Source organism: Malus sylvestris, chromosome 5, assembly GCF_916048215.2.
Source record: "Malus sylvestris chromosome 5, drMalSylv7.2, whole genome shotgun sequence".
In the NCBI taxonomy this organism is placed as follows: domain Eukaryota; kingdom Viridiplantae; phylum Streptophyta; class Magnoliopsida; order Rosales; family Rosaceae; genus Malus; species Malus sylvestris.
Window position 1 is genome coordinate 28,469,421 of NC_062264.1, and position 14,610 is coordinate 28,484,030.

Here is a 14,610-nt window from a genome sequence, read left to right on the forward strand (position 1 = left end):
GATATTTATGGATGATTTCTCAGTTTTTGGGGATAGTTTTGATCTTTGTCTACCAAAATTTATCTCAAGTTCTTGAAAGATGTCAAGAAACAAACTTAGTGTTAAATTGGGAAGAGTGTCACTTTATGGTAAAACAAGGCATTGTTTTGGGACATCTTGTTTCAAACAAAGGAATTGAAGTTGACAAGGCAAAAATTGATGTTATTGCCAAGCTGCCACCCTCTACTACTGTAAAGAGCATTCGATCATTCTTAGGACATGCTGGGTTTTATCGACGGTTTATCAAGGATTTCTCCAAGATTAGCCGTCCTTTGTGTAACCTACTTGCTAAGGATGCCGCATTTAATTTTGATGCAGATTATTTAGCGGCATTTAAAAAATTAAAGACACTTTTAACTACAGCTCCTATCATTGCTGCACCTAATTGGAGTTTACCCTTTGAGTTGATGTGTGATGCTTTTGATTATGCAATTGGGGCAGTTGTTGGACAGAGAAAAGATCAAGTTCCTCAGGTCATTTACTATGCTAGTGGACATTAAATGATGCGCAGTTGAATTATGCAACCACTGAAAAGGAATTATTGGCAGTTGTTTTTGCTTTGAAAAAGTTTCGATCCTACTTGGTTGGGGCGAAGGTTATAATTTACACAGACCACGCTGCATTGAAATATTATTATCTAAAAGAGACACCAAGCCAAGGTTAATTCGTTGGGTTTTACTTTTGCAAGAATTTATTTATTATCACTTAAAATACTTGCAAGAATACAAGGTAATTGTAGTATAAATGCTCATGCAAGGTCGTTGTCCTCAAAGATTGTTTGACTAATTTGTAATTAAACTAACTCTTAATTAATTATTAAAACAGATTTTATCAAAGATTTGAGATTTATGAATTTAAAAAGTTTAAATTAACAATAAAAGAAATCTGAAAGTCTGGAAATAATGGCAGCAAAGGAGAAAAACATTTTTTTTTTAATTAACAATTTAGAGACATCTAGGGTTTAGCTGTCACCGTCACAATCCTAGGCAATTCTATCAATTACTTATGAATTTCCACATACATGCTCTGAAGGTTAGGTTTTCCTAATGCATATTTTCCTTGTGATGTTCAAGAGAAAATGTATATCTAACATGCAATTCGTCTGTGATGTTCAGATCAAATATAAACATGCAAGATTCATTAAGCTTCGTGAAAATCCATGCAACCCTTAAGAGTATGATGTTCGTCTTAAGTGAACTCACAATTACTAATCACAAGAAGCCTTCTTCAATTTCAGGATGATGTTTCCAACAGAAATTGCATCAAATTACTTGTCTAAATATCCTAATATTGATCAATCATTAAAAGAGAGAGATTGTGCCTAGTACAACTAAAAGCGATGGATCGTGCCCAATGGCACAACTAAAATAGATGTACAGAAGATTCTATCATGCCTGTTTGTTTGTTTTCACAAACCTGGTTTCATTTGTTGAATAGAATATTTATTTATGTTAGAATTTGAAATATAGAGTATAGTTCAAGTAAGAAATTATGCATCTTAGTGTATGGTAGAGTTTAATTAGAGTTCCAAATAAAATTAAACGAAATAATATTGTTTTAAAATCACATTCTAAAATATGAAGTTATACGTTAAATGCTCTGAAAAGATGTTGAGGAGAGGGGGTAGAGGTGGCAAGGCCATTAACGCCTGGCAAGATTTAAAATTTAGTTGTATGAGAAAATATTTTCTGCTTTTAAGACGTTGCAGAAGATCAAAAAAGTTCCTTCCTCCACCAGTGGTGGACCACCACTAATGCAATTGATTGAATATTTGATGCTTCCTATATGTATAGAGGGTAAACAGTCATTTGACTTTTTAAATTATTATTCCAGTTGAAATTAAACTTTTGAATAATTTTTTTGATAAATTAACCTCTTTAACTATTTGAAATCGGCAAATTGACCCCTTGTCAGTAGATTCCATCCACTATTTGGTTAAATTCAAACAAAAATTAGTCTTTCCTTTATCAATTCTTACTTGTCAACTATAACCACCAATAAACTTATGACACTTGAAAACAAAATAATGTGAAATGGTATGTTACGTAAACGTTTGGTTTTTTTTTATGTTTTCTTATTATGCTATATGTTTTTGAATTATTGTGTCCATGTGTCAAAATTTTGTTAGTGGTTATAACTGACAAATAACAATTGATGATCAAATGACTAATTTGCCCTTGAATTTGACAGAATTGATTCCGCAACCTAACGGCAAGGGGTGAATTGATTGATTTTAAATAGTTGAAGGGGCTAATTTACTAAAAAAATAGTTTACAATGTAAATTTTAACTGAGATAATAGTTCAAGAGGTCAAACCGTAATTTATCCATGTATAGAGGACTCTCATTGTCACCCCAAACGACTTGAAGGATAAAGAATCTTATTTTCTCCTCCTCTGTCATTCATCGATTAAAAAACATTTCTTTCTTTTTTTAAAAAAAAAATTTGTGGTCATTTTTTAGAGAAACTTTGAATTCAGTCCCTAATTATTAATATTGTCTGATTAAAATCTTAAAAATATTCAATTCTTGATCAAATTCTCTTAATATGTATTTTCATATGTTTGATATTAATTACTTAACATGTTATGAGATTTAAAATCCCATATTATATGACATATAAATTAAAAAAAATAGAAAATACTCAAAAAATTTGATTGAATAAATATATAAAAACAGGTAACAATATAACTTTAAAATAATAAATGTCAAACGAATCTACCCATGTGTTCAAAAATGATTAAAAACCCAATTTCTTTTTTATATGAACTCTGCATGCACAACATAGGGCTAGACATAAGAGACAAGTCACCAAACTCTCCGATCTAATGACAAACATGTCATGACAATCTTTTTTGGAAATTTTGTTTGACAAGTCACCAAACTCTCCATTTTACACTCGATCATCCAAGAGATTCACAAAGAAAAATGAAGAGGTCTGAAACCTAGAAAAAAGTGGAGCAATGATTTTTGAAATTTGGCCAAATTTGAGCTTTGATCTTGAATTAAAAAGTGAGTCTTAGTTTCTGAATTTATTATGTGGAGTAAGAGACATTTTGATCAATTCAGTTAGAATTTTCATTACTTTATATTATAAATTTGATTTAAGTTTATTAATCAATACTCATAATTTTTTTTTCAAAGAATAATATATTGGCGATTAAACATATGAATTCATGTTTAGCGGCAAAAACTTGCCAATTTCTTCATAATTTTTGTTTCATAAAAAAAAATTGTTTGGAAGAAAGGAAAGCTAGAAAGCGTTTTTTTCCCATCTTCTGTGATGGCAGCAGCAGAATAGAAGACAGCACAAAGGGTAGAGGGTATGAGGGCTAGTACTTACGTCTAACAATTTTTTTACGACTCATTAATGAAATAACAAGTTTTAAATTTTCAACGAGTCGATTTGTTATTAAATCATCTGTTAAGAAACTATTAAAGAGTCGAGTCATTATTGAATCACATGTTAATAATTCGTTACTTTAATAAATTTAATAAAACACAATATTTTAAGATAACGAGTATGGCACAAATCATCCATTTTAGTCTTACACATTTGGGATTTGATCGTCATCTAGCACATTCATTCATCAAGCCAAACATCATTTTTTCTCCCTTTCGTACTTTTTCCTTTTCTTTTTTAATTCACCACATATCAAAGTGACATAAATACCAAATTGCACTATAATTACAAGCAACCAACCTTCATTTTAACAACAGAAAACTTCATTCAAAATCCTTAGAAAATATATTTTTTTTTTTAGAGTAGTATGAAAAAACTAGCCACATTCTAGTCATGTACGGTTTTTATGTTTCCACATCATTTAACTGTAGTCTTGACAACCTACTGTTAAACAGTTATTTAAGTTACAACCTAAATTTTTTGAAGCAGAAAAACTATTTTTAAGTTATAATCTAAATTTTTTAAGTTAATTTTTTGAAGATGATTTTAGTGAGATAAAGTTATTAGAATTAAGATAAAGAAGACTCCGTCAAAACGAAGACCAAGACTAGGTAGGCTGGGAGCATAATGAAAGCATTCGGCAACGTGGAAGGTTTTCTCAAAGGGCACTGCTATTGTTGGGATTAAGTTATCATGTTGGGCACTGCTGGAAGCTGGAATTGAGTTGTCATGTCGACACAACTGTAAATAGTAATTCTCTTTTCAGTTTTTTTCATTTTTAAATTTCACCAAAAATCAAAGTAACATAAATACATTTAAAGTTGCACAACAACTACAAGTAACCAAACTTATGTGTTGTGATAGAAGATCCGAGCATGGAGGACACCAAAGAACCGACGGTTCATACGAATGCGGAAAAACAATTAAACATTAATTTTTTTTCATTTTTGCATAGAGGAGTTTGGCCTTGGATGATGATAGTGTAGGTACTGCAGCTTTAAGTTTTTTTTGTTATAACTTTGTACAAATTTCCCTGTTTGCCTTTGAAACGAGCATGGATCCTTCAGCTTATTGATAAGTACTCAAATCTTCATCGAGCATATTATTTCCGTTCCTTATTCACACAAACGCTTTGCTTCAATCCTTGAGCGCCTTCAAACAGACACATTCACACCACCATCATTACAGTCAGAAAAGGTGGCCGCAAGTGGTGTGAGTGCGTCTGTTTGAAGGCGCTCAAGGATTGGAGTAGAGCGTTTGTGTGAACAAGGAACGGAAATAATATGCTCGATGAAGATTTGAGTACTTATTAATAAGTTAAAGGATCCATGCTCGTTTCATAGACAGACAGGGAAGTTTGGACAAAGTTATAACAAAACAAACTTAAAGCTGCAGTACTTACACTATCATTATCAAAGGCCAAACTCCTCTTTGCAAAAATGAAAAACAATTCATGTTTAATTGTTTTTCCGCATTCGTATGAATCGGCAGTTCTTTGGTGTCCTAAATGCTCGGATCTTTTATCACAACACATAAGGTTGGTTGCTTGTAGTTGTTGTGCAACTTTAAATGTATTTATGTCACTTTGATTTTTAGTGAAATTTAAAAATGAAAAAAACTGAAGAGAGAATTACTATTTACAGCTGTGTCGACATGACAACTCAATTCCAGCTTCCAGCAATGCCCAACATGACAACTCAATCCCAACAGTATCATCGCCAACTCTTCTACTGCTATTACTACTAGCCCTTTGAGAAAACCTTCCACGTTGCCGAATGCTTTCATTATACTCCCAACCTACCTAGTCTTGGTCTTCATTTTGATGGATTCTCCTTTGAACTTAATTCTAATAACTTTATCTCACTAAAATTATCTCCAGAAATATTTAAAAAAAATTAACTTAAAAATTTTAAATTGTAACTTAAAAATAGTTTTTCTGCTCCAAAAAATTTAGGTTGCAATTTAAATAACTATTTAACAGTAGGCTGTCAAGACTACTGTTAAATGATGTGGAAACATAAAAACCGTACATGACTAGAATGTGGCTAGTTTTTTCATGCAACTCTAAAAAAAATACTTTCCAAGGATTTTGAATGAAGTTTTCTGTTGTTAGAATGAAGGTTGGTTGCATGTAATTATAGTGCAACTTGGTAGTTATGTCACTTTGATATGTGGTGAATTAAAAAAGAAAAGGAAAAAGTACGAGGGAGAAAAAATGATGTTTGGCTTGATGAATGAATGTGCTAGAGGACGATCAAATCCCAAATGTGTAAGACTAAAATGAATGATTTGTGCTATACACGTTATCTTAAAGGATTGTGTTTTATTAAATTTATTAACGTAACAAATTATTAACATGTGATTCAATAATGACTCGACTCTTTAATAGTTTCTTAACAGATAAACTAATAACAAATCGACTCGTTGAAAATTTAAAACTTGTTATTTCATTAATGAGTCGTAAAAAAATTGTTAGACGTAAGTACTAGCCCTCATACCCTCTACCCTTTGTGCTGTTTTCTATTCTGCTGCTGCCATCACAGAAGATGGGAAAAAAAAACGCTTTCTAGCTTCCCTTTCTTCCAAACAATTTTTTTTTCTGATGAAACAAAAATTATGAAGAAATTGGCAAGTTTTTACTGCTTTTGCCTCGTAAACGCAAAGGCAGCTAAAAATTCATATGTTTAATCACCAATATATTATTCTTTGAAAAAAAATAATTATGAGTATTGATCAATAAACTTAATACAAATTTATAATATGGAGTAATGAAAATTCTAACTGAATTGATCAAAATGTCTCTTACTCCACATAATAAATTCAGAAACTAAGACTTACTTTTTAATTCAGGATCAAGATCAAAGCTCAAATTTGGCCAAATTTCAAGAATCATTGCTCCACTTTTTTTCTAAGTTTCAGACCTCTTCACTTTTCTTTGTGAATCTCTTGGATGATCAAGTGTAAAATGGAGAGTTTGGTGACTTGTCAAACAAAACTTCCAAAAAAGATTGACATGACATGTTTGTAATTAGATCGGAGTCTGGTGACTTGTCTATTCTGTCTAGTCCTATGCTGTGCATGCAGAGTTCATATAAAAAAGAGAAATTAGGTTTTTAATCATTTTTTATTGCATTGATTAAAAGTTTATTTTGTTAAATTTTTATCGAAGTTTTTAACTTTTAATGAATATCATTATTTCAATTATAAATTATTTACATACCAACATAATTAAATTTTATTTCTAAAATATAATTATTTAATGTTAAAAACGTTATATTTGGTATATTTATATTTATGGTTAAACTTTGTATTATAAATTTCTATTTTTAATTTGTACCATTTTTTTTTAATTTTAATTTGTACCTATATAATAATTTCATTGTGTGCCCATATTTAAAAAAAAAAATTATACTAATAATTTATTTATAATGTACCTATTCTTCTTTATAAATGTACCACTTTGTTACATGTAAAATGTACCCTTTGTTTTTGTGAGTACCATGTTTTTAATGTAAGATGTATTTATTTTGTATTTATAATGTATACATATTTATAATAAAATATATATTTTTTTCAATTATTTTGAACACATGGGTACATTCGTTGGACATTTATTATTTCAAAGTTATATTGTTACATGTTTTTATATATTTATTCAATCAAAATTTTTGAGTATTTTCTTTTTTATTTTAATTATTTTTAATTTATATGTCATATAATATGGAATTTTAAATCTCATAACATGTCAAGTAATTAATATCAAACATATGAAAATACATATTAAGAGCAATAATGAGGTGAACAAAGTCAATAGACTTTGATAAAAAAATTGAATATTTTTAAGATTTTAATCAAACAATATTAATAATTAGGGACTGAATCCAAAGTTTCTCTAAAAAATGACCACAAATTAAAAAAATAAAAGAAATATTTTTTAATCAATGAATGACAAAGGAGGAGAAAATAATATTCTTTATCCTTCAGGTCCTTTGGGGTGACAATGAAAGTCCACTAAACATAAATAAATTACGCTTTGACCTCTTGAACTATTATCTCAATTAAAAATTGACATTGCAAACTATTTTTTTTAGTAAATTAGCCTCTTTAACTATTTAAAATCAATCAATTCACCCCTTGTTGTTAGGTTGCAGAATCAATTCTGTCAAATTCAAGGGAAAATTAGTCATTTGATCATCAATTGTTATTTGTCAGTTATAACCACTAACAAAATTTTGACACATGGACACAAAATAATTCAAAAACATGTAGCATAATGAGAAAACATAAAAAAAAACAAACGTTTACGTAACATACCATCTCACATTATTTTGTTTTCAAGTGTCATAAGTTTATTGGTGGTTATAATTGACAAGTAAGAATTGATAAAGGAAAGATTAATTTTTCTTTGAATTTAACCAAATAGTGGATAGAATCTACCGACAAGGGGTCAATTTGCCGATTTCAAATAGTTTAAGGGGTTAATTTATCAAAAAAATTATTAAAAATATCAATTTCAACTGGAATAATAATTTAAAGAGTCAAATGACTGTTTATCCTCTATACATATAGGAATCATCAAATATTCAATCAATTGCATTAGTGGTGGTTCACCACTGATGGAGGAAGGAACTTTTTAAATCTTCTGCAACGTCTTAAAAGTAGAAGGTATTTTCTCATACAACTAAATTTTAAATCTTGCCAGGCGTTAATGGCCCTACCACCTCTACCCCCTCTCCTCAACATCTTTTCAGAGCATTTAACATCTTTTCAGAGCATTTAACGTATAACTTCAAATTTTAGAATGTGATTTTAAAACAAATAATTTTATTTAGAACTCTAATCAAACTCTATCATACACTAAGATGCATAATTTCTTACTCTAACTATACTCTATATTTCAAATTCTAACATAATAAATATTTTATTCAACAAATTAAACCAGGTTTGTGAAAACAAACAAGCAGGCATGGCAGAATCTTCTGTACATCTATTTTAGTTGTGCCACTGGGCACGATCCATCGCCTTTAGTTGTACTAGGCACAATCTCTCTTTTTTAATGACTGATCACCATTAGGATATTTAGACAAGTAATTTGATTCAATTTCTGTTGGAACATCATCCTGAAATTGAAAATGGCTTCTTGTGATTAGTAATTGTGAGTTCACTTAAGACGAACATCACACTCTTAAGGGTTGCATGGTTTTTCAAAGGGTTTTCACGAAGCTTAATGGATTTTGCATGTTTATATTTGATCTGAACATCACATACGAATTGCATGTTAGATATATGTTTTCGCTTGAACATTACAAGAAAAATATGCATTAGGAAAACCTAACCTTCAAAAAATGTATGTAGATATTCATAAGTAATTGATAAAATTGCATAAGATTGTGACGATGACGGCTAAACCCTAGATTTCTCTAAATTGTTTATTTAAAAAAAAAACGTTTTTCTCCTTTGTTGCCATTATTTCCAAACTTTCAGATTTCTTTTATTGTTAATTTAAACTTTTTAAATTCATCAATCTCAAATCTTTGATAAAATTTGTTTTAATAATTAATTAAGAGTTAGTTTAATTACAAATTAGTCAAACAATCTTTGGGGACAACCTTGCATGAGCATTTATACTACAATTACCTTGTATTCTTGCAAGTATTTTCAATGATTTTAAATACCTTTGCAAGTATTTACAATTACCTTGTATTCATAGGTGCATTCCTGCAGAAGAGCAAGAAAGTGTTTTGACGTTTGCACATCAGCATGCTTGTGGTGGTCATTTTGGGGGAAAACGAACAGCAACTAAAATATTACAAAGCAGGTTGTATTGGCCTACTATTTTTAAAGACGCTCATGTTTGGTGCCAAGCTTGTGAATGTCAACGTGTGGGTAATCAATCCAAGCGGAATGAAATGCCACAGCAAAGTATTTTGGTGGTTGAATTATTCCATGTTTGGGGCATTGATTTTATGAGACCATTCCCATCATCCAATGGAAATCAGTACATATTGGTGGTTGTTGAATACGTTTCTATGTGGGTCAAGACCGTTGTAGCACAAACAAATCAAGAATCTGTGGTACTGAAGTTCCTCCAAAGCATTATTTTTCCACATTTTGGGACACCTAGGGCAATTATCATGGATGGGGGCAAGCATTTTTTAAATAAACAGTTTGCTTACTAAATATGGGATAAGTCATCGAATGGCCACTGCGTACCACCCTCAAACTTCTGGGCAAGTTGAAGTTTCTAATAGGGAAATTAAACGCATTTTAGAGAAAATAGTCAATGCCAGCCGCAAAGACTAGAGTGTTAAGTTGAATGATGCTTTATGGGCCTACATAACAGCATATAAAACACCAATTAGGATGTCTCCCATTCGGCTTGTTTATGGTAAGGCGTGCCATCTACCTATGGAGCTTGAACATAAGGCTTACTAGGCAATTAAGGAGCTTAATTATGCATATGATGCTGCCGGAGAAAAACGGAAATTGCAGTTGCATGAGTTGGAAGAACTCCGAAATGATGCATATGAAAGTGCAAAGATATACAAAGAGAAAACAAAAACATTCCATTACAAAAACATTCTCCGTAAACAGTTTCAGCCAGGTCAAAAGGTTCTATTTTTTAATTCAAAGTTGAATTTGTTCCCTGGAAAATTGAAATCTAGATGGCAGGGTCCCTACATAGTTACTAAAGTTATCCACATGGGGTTGTGGATATTAAAAATGGGGAGACCGGTTTCGAGTTTAAAGTAAATGGCCATCGACTCAAACACTACTTGGAGGCACCGTTTGACATTGCAGGCGAGTCGGCGACTTTGAAGGAACCAGTGATCTGACCACCAAACTTCGACAATGTCTAGCTATAGACAATAACTAAAGCACTTATTGGGAGGCAACCCAATTTTTCTAAACTATTTCCTTATTTTATTTTTCGCTTGACTTTCGATTTTATTATTAGTTTACATTTCTAGATGCAAATACAAACGCACATAAAAATAAAAATACAAACAAACAAAAAATGTTGCTTTCTTTCTTTACCCAGTTGATTTTACTTTTAACACGTATTGGTTAATTGCAGGTTGCAACACAGGGAAAATAGAAGCAGATAATCCTATGCTGGAATCAAGCACCCAACAGCAAGTCTACATTACCATCAACCACATCGACATTATGCTTGAAATTTAAAGCAATTAACATGAGTTCATTCAAAGATGCAAGTTTGGGGTTGGTTGTTGCACATCCAGCACAAAAAATATAATTTTGGGCAGTTAATTTTCTGCAGCTCAGTTTTGCGATGTATGGATGAGGAACACAGTTAAATCACATATCCATACACCACAAAACTGAGTACAGCTATTACTACCAGATCTACAACAACGAGACTTGCAGGGATTCGAAATTATACCTCCGAGATGCACAGATCTGGGGTCCTGAGGGCATATTGCTGTTCTTGTGTTTCAAGTTTGTGTGTTTACTGCCTTTTCCCTTGACTCTCTCATGGATCCACATACCCTACACATCGAGCACCAATATGTACACGCAGGGACATAGAACAAACTTCTATACAGATCAGGACCCAAACAAATTCTGGACTCAATCTTACCTTCATATGGACATCAGATCTTGAGTTGTCCAAGCTGTTCATGTCATTTATCATCGCTGCACAGAGGCAGCACTGGGATTCCTACACAGAACAAAACAGAGTATTGCTCAGAATATGTTTTTCATGAACCAGATTATGTCTCATTTTAATACTAAATGTTGCGAAGATTAGTTCAGATCTAACAGGTAGTATAATTTATTTGTATTCGTTCATTAGATCTGAAGTCCTCAGCGTTTTATGTTCCATATTTGTCTCGGTACCATAGCTTTTCTTTTGTGTCTCATTTCAGTCCATTTTAAATCTCTCTTATATTATTCCGTCCGTATGTTGTCAGTCAAATTTATTTTTACCAAGAACATGCATGTTACGGTTTTCATTTTCGTCCATATTATTCAGTTCATTTGATTCGAATACTAACATCGGTTCATTAAGAGCAAGGATGAGTGTTTATACCTTTCAGATTCATAGATCGAACACTTTGAGATGTCGCTTGCATTTTCTTACTGGATCTGAAGCTTGAGCACCCTTTCCTCTCGGATCTGTCCGAGATCCGAGTGCCCTGTACAAAGAAAAAAAAAACACATCCATATGACACATGCAGGGGGTAATAAGGAAGCATTTTCACATATGAGGATTCATCACTGGTGGAGAACAGAATATTTACCTCTGCATGACTCGGATTCAGCGAGTCAGGGTGGTTTGCTCTTGTTGTTTACCTCGGCTCTGCAAAGTGTGGGGGACCTCATATGGATCAAAACATATGCATGTGTTAGATCATGCTACTTTCATTCCAATACATCAATCTGAACCGAACATAACAAGGTTTGAGGGTGGATTTACCTTCAACATTTCAGCTTTTCCGCTCACGCCACCATGGTTGGGTTAGAGAGACACGGAGGTATGTAGATGGCTGGCTATTGGGGCAGAACGGATGCAGCGGTTAGAGAGGATGAAGGGGCTGCTGTGAGATGGAAAGGGACGCTGGTGTGACTGGTTTGAAAGAGAGAGAAGGCTGAGAGACATCTCTCATTTCGAGAGGGAGAGTGGTTGAGGGTTTGAAGGAGTAATAGACATGGGGACCTGTTATATTGGGAATCTTTATTATTATTATTTATTATTTATTTTTGGGACACTTTGGATGCGATCCCTAGTTATCAATATTCTTTGATTGAAACCTTGTTAGTTTTTAGTTTTTTATTGAGGTCCCTGACATTAATGTAATAATGTAAGTTACTATATTTTTTAATTAAAAATTAAAAATTGAAATTTGTAATTGTTTATATTAATGAGATTTTAAATAAAACCCATAATTTATGGGATTAAAAATAATAAAATATAAATTATACTCTCTATTATATTGTGTGTGTGTATATACATATATGTATGGGTACATTAACCAAAATTAACAAAAAAAGTTATTGTACCAAAACATGGATACATTCTCAAATCAACGAAAAAGAATGTACCCATATAAGTTTAAACATGGATTAAAAAATTTGAATGGATTTTATATTAAAAAAAGGGTACATTTTACATATAACAAATTGATATATTTGAGAATGGGTACATTTAAGATTAAAAAATTGAAAAATTATATGAATGGGTACATTTAAGATTAAAAAATTGAGAATCTTTTGATATATAAAAAAAAACTAATAGGTACAAACTTAATTTAATTTAATTTTTTATTATTTTGGAAATGTTTGAATTGAAAATTAATTAGAAGTTTAATAGAGGTGTGAGTATTAAACTCTAAATTAATTACTAATTTTTATATTAAAAAATTATATAATAAACAAGTAAATTCATTATCACATTAATGCTAGGGACTTGAATCAAAATTTGAGAACTAATAAGGTCTTAGTCAATGAACAGTAAAAACTAGGGACCGGATACTAATTTTTCCTTTATTTTTCTTTCTACACGGTTTGGTTTGAAATTGAGAGAAAGAGTTATTTGGCTCCGGTCTCGAGGTAATTGAGAAGGGGATTCAATGTTATTTCAACATAACTAGGGTTTCTGGTGCTCCACTACTACAATATAGGTTATCATCGACGGACCAAAAATCGACAAGAAATCAAATTTCTGTTGGAAATTTGGCAAAAATCCGACATAAAATAATGTAATATCGGATTGGAATAGCGATACCATTGCTAGCATCACTAAAAAGCTTTAGTGTCGGTTTGTTCGCTTAATCCGCCACTAAACAGCGTCAATTAAAAGCGACACTGATGTTGATGTCGGTTTAAAGCAACGTATACTTCAACATTACGTCCGTTTAAAGCAATGTCAGATAACAATTAAATAAATAAAATATGCAAACTAGTGACGGTCTTAACCGACACCATCTTTGTTAATAATAAAAAAAAAAATTTCAAAATCTCTCTGCATTCGTTTTCAATGAATTGCCAATCGACATCTCTTCCATGAAGTACTGCACTGGCGACTTGACCTCTGCGGCGCCTAACAAAAAGTACTGGGGAATTTGCCAAAGTATACTCAGTGGAACAGCAACCTTTTGGTGGATCAAACCGAGCTCCCTGGTAAGCTGCAATCGCTTAATCTCTAACAATGCAGCAGCTGCCATGCATAGAATGGACACGAACAGCCCAATTCCCATCCGTTGCAGCTGCGAAAAGCCCCTCTCCTTGTGTGTATACCTTTTAGCGATTGGGGTGATTATGCTGTCGTAGATGGGGACCCAGATAATGACACGAAATCAAAAAATGAGAGAGAGGCCGCAGGAATGGTGACAGAACCCACGGTTCTATCCATTAGCTTCCCTTGTACCACAAATAGTGTTGACATTTGGGCAAACACAGCAGAAAACACAATTCCTGTGGCCCAGATAGGAAACATGCGGACCAAAATCTTCAGTTCCTCTACCTGTGTAACAGTACAGAGCCTCCACGGATTAGAGAAGTTGCCATATGCAATCTCGGTGTCTGTGATCAAGGCAGCTTTATCAAGGCACCTGCAGCAAAGACATGGTAGATTAAAAGTGCTGTGTATTCCAGAAGCAATGTTTAGTGAAATATGCAACCGAATCCTGGAAAATTAAAGAGAAGAGGACTACCTCAGTTCATTGCTGTGCTCCAGTTTACGGCTCCCTTCAACTGCTGCTGCTGTTGTGGCTGCGAAGGAGCAAAGAAGGAGCTGCTTTGCTGAAGGAGCTGTGTTCTCTTCCTTTATATTTAGAATTTGGTGCGGGAGTCTACTGGAGTGGTGTGAAAATTTCAAATTTCAAAATGTTTGAAATTTTGCAAAAGTTTAGTGACCCTCCTTTTTAAAATTTTTTAGCTTAAGTATATATGAATTTGGTAGGTAACAAAATGACACCGGGTTTTAAAATATTTAAAAATATTATTAGTCTCAGCTACAACCGACATCGGGTTTCAAAATATTAAAAAAAACTAAAATATATGTCGCTCAGAACTAACGCAGGCTTTAAAATATTTAAAAACAATAATTAGTGTCGCCAAGAAGCGACACCTATATTTTATGTCGCTTAAAAGCGACACTGTTTTATTTAAAGCGTCGCCAGTATTTAAAAATGATTAAAATGT

General features: G+C 32.3%; 1 long non-coding RNA gene across 1 annotated transcript; it reads right to left on the bottom strand.

Moving 5' to 3' along the window:
* Positions 1-10,852: 10,852 nt before the first annotated feature.
* LOC126623129 (uncharacterized) lies at positions 10,853-12,078 on the bottom strand. The gene is made up of 4 exons (XR_007623637.1): positions 11,709-12,078; positions 11,498-11,603; positions 11,045-11,125; positions 10,853-10,953 (listed from the first exon to the last, which is right to left on the bottom strand). It is a non-coding gene; the product is annotated as an uncharacterized LOC126623129 (long non-coding RNA).
* Positions 12,079-14,610: the final 2,532 nt, after the last annotated feature.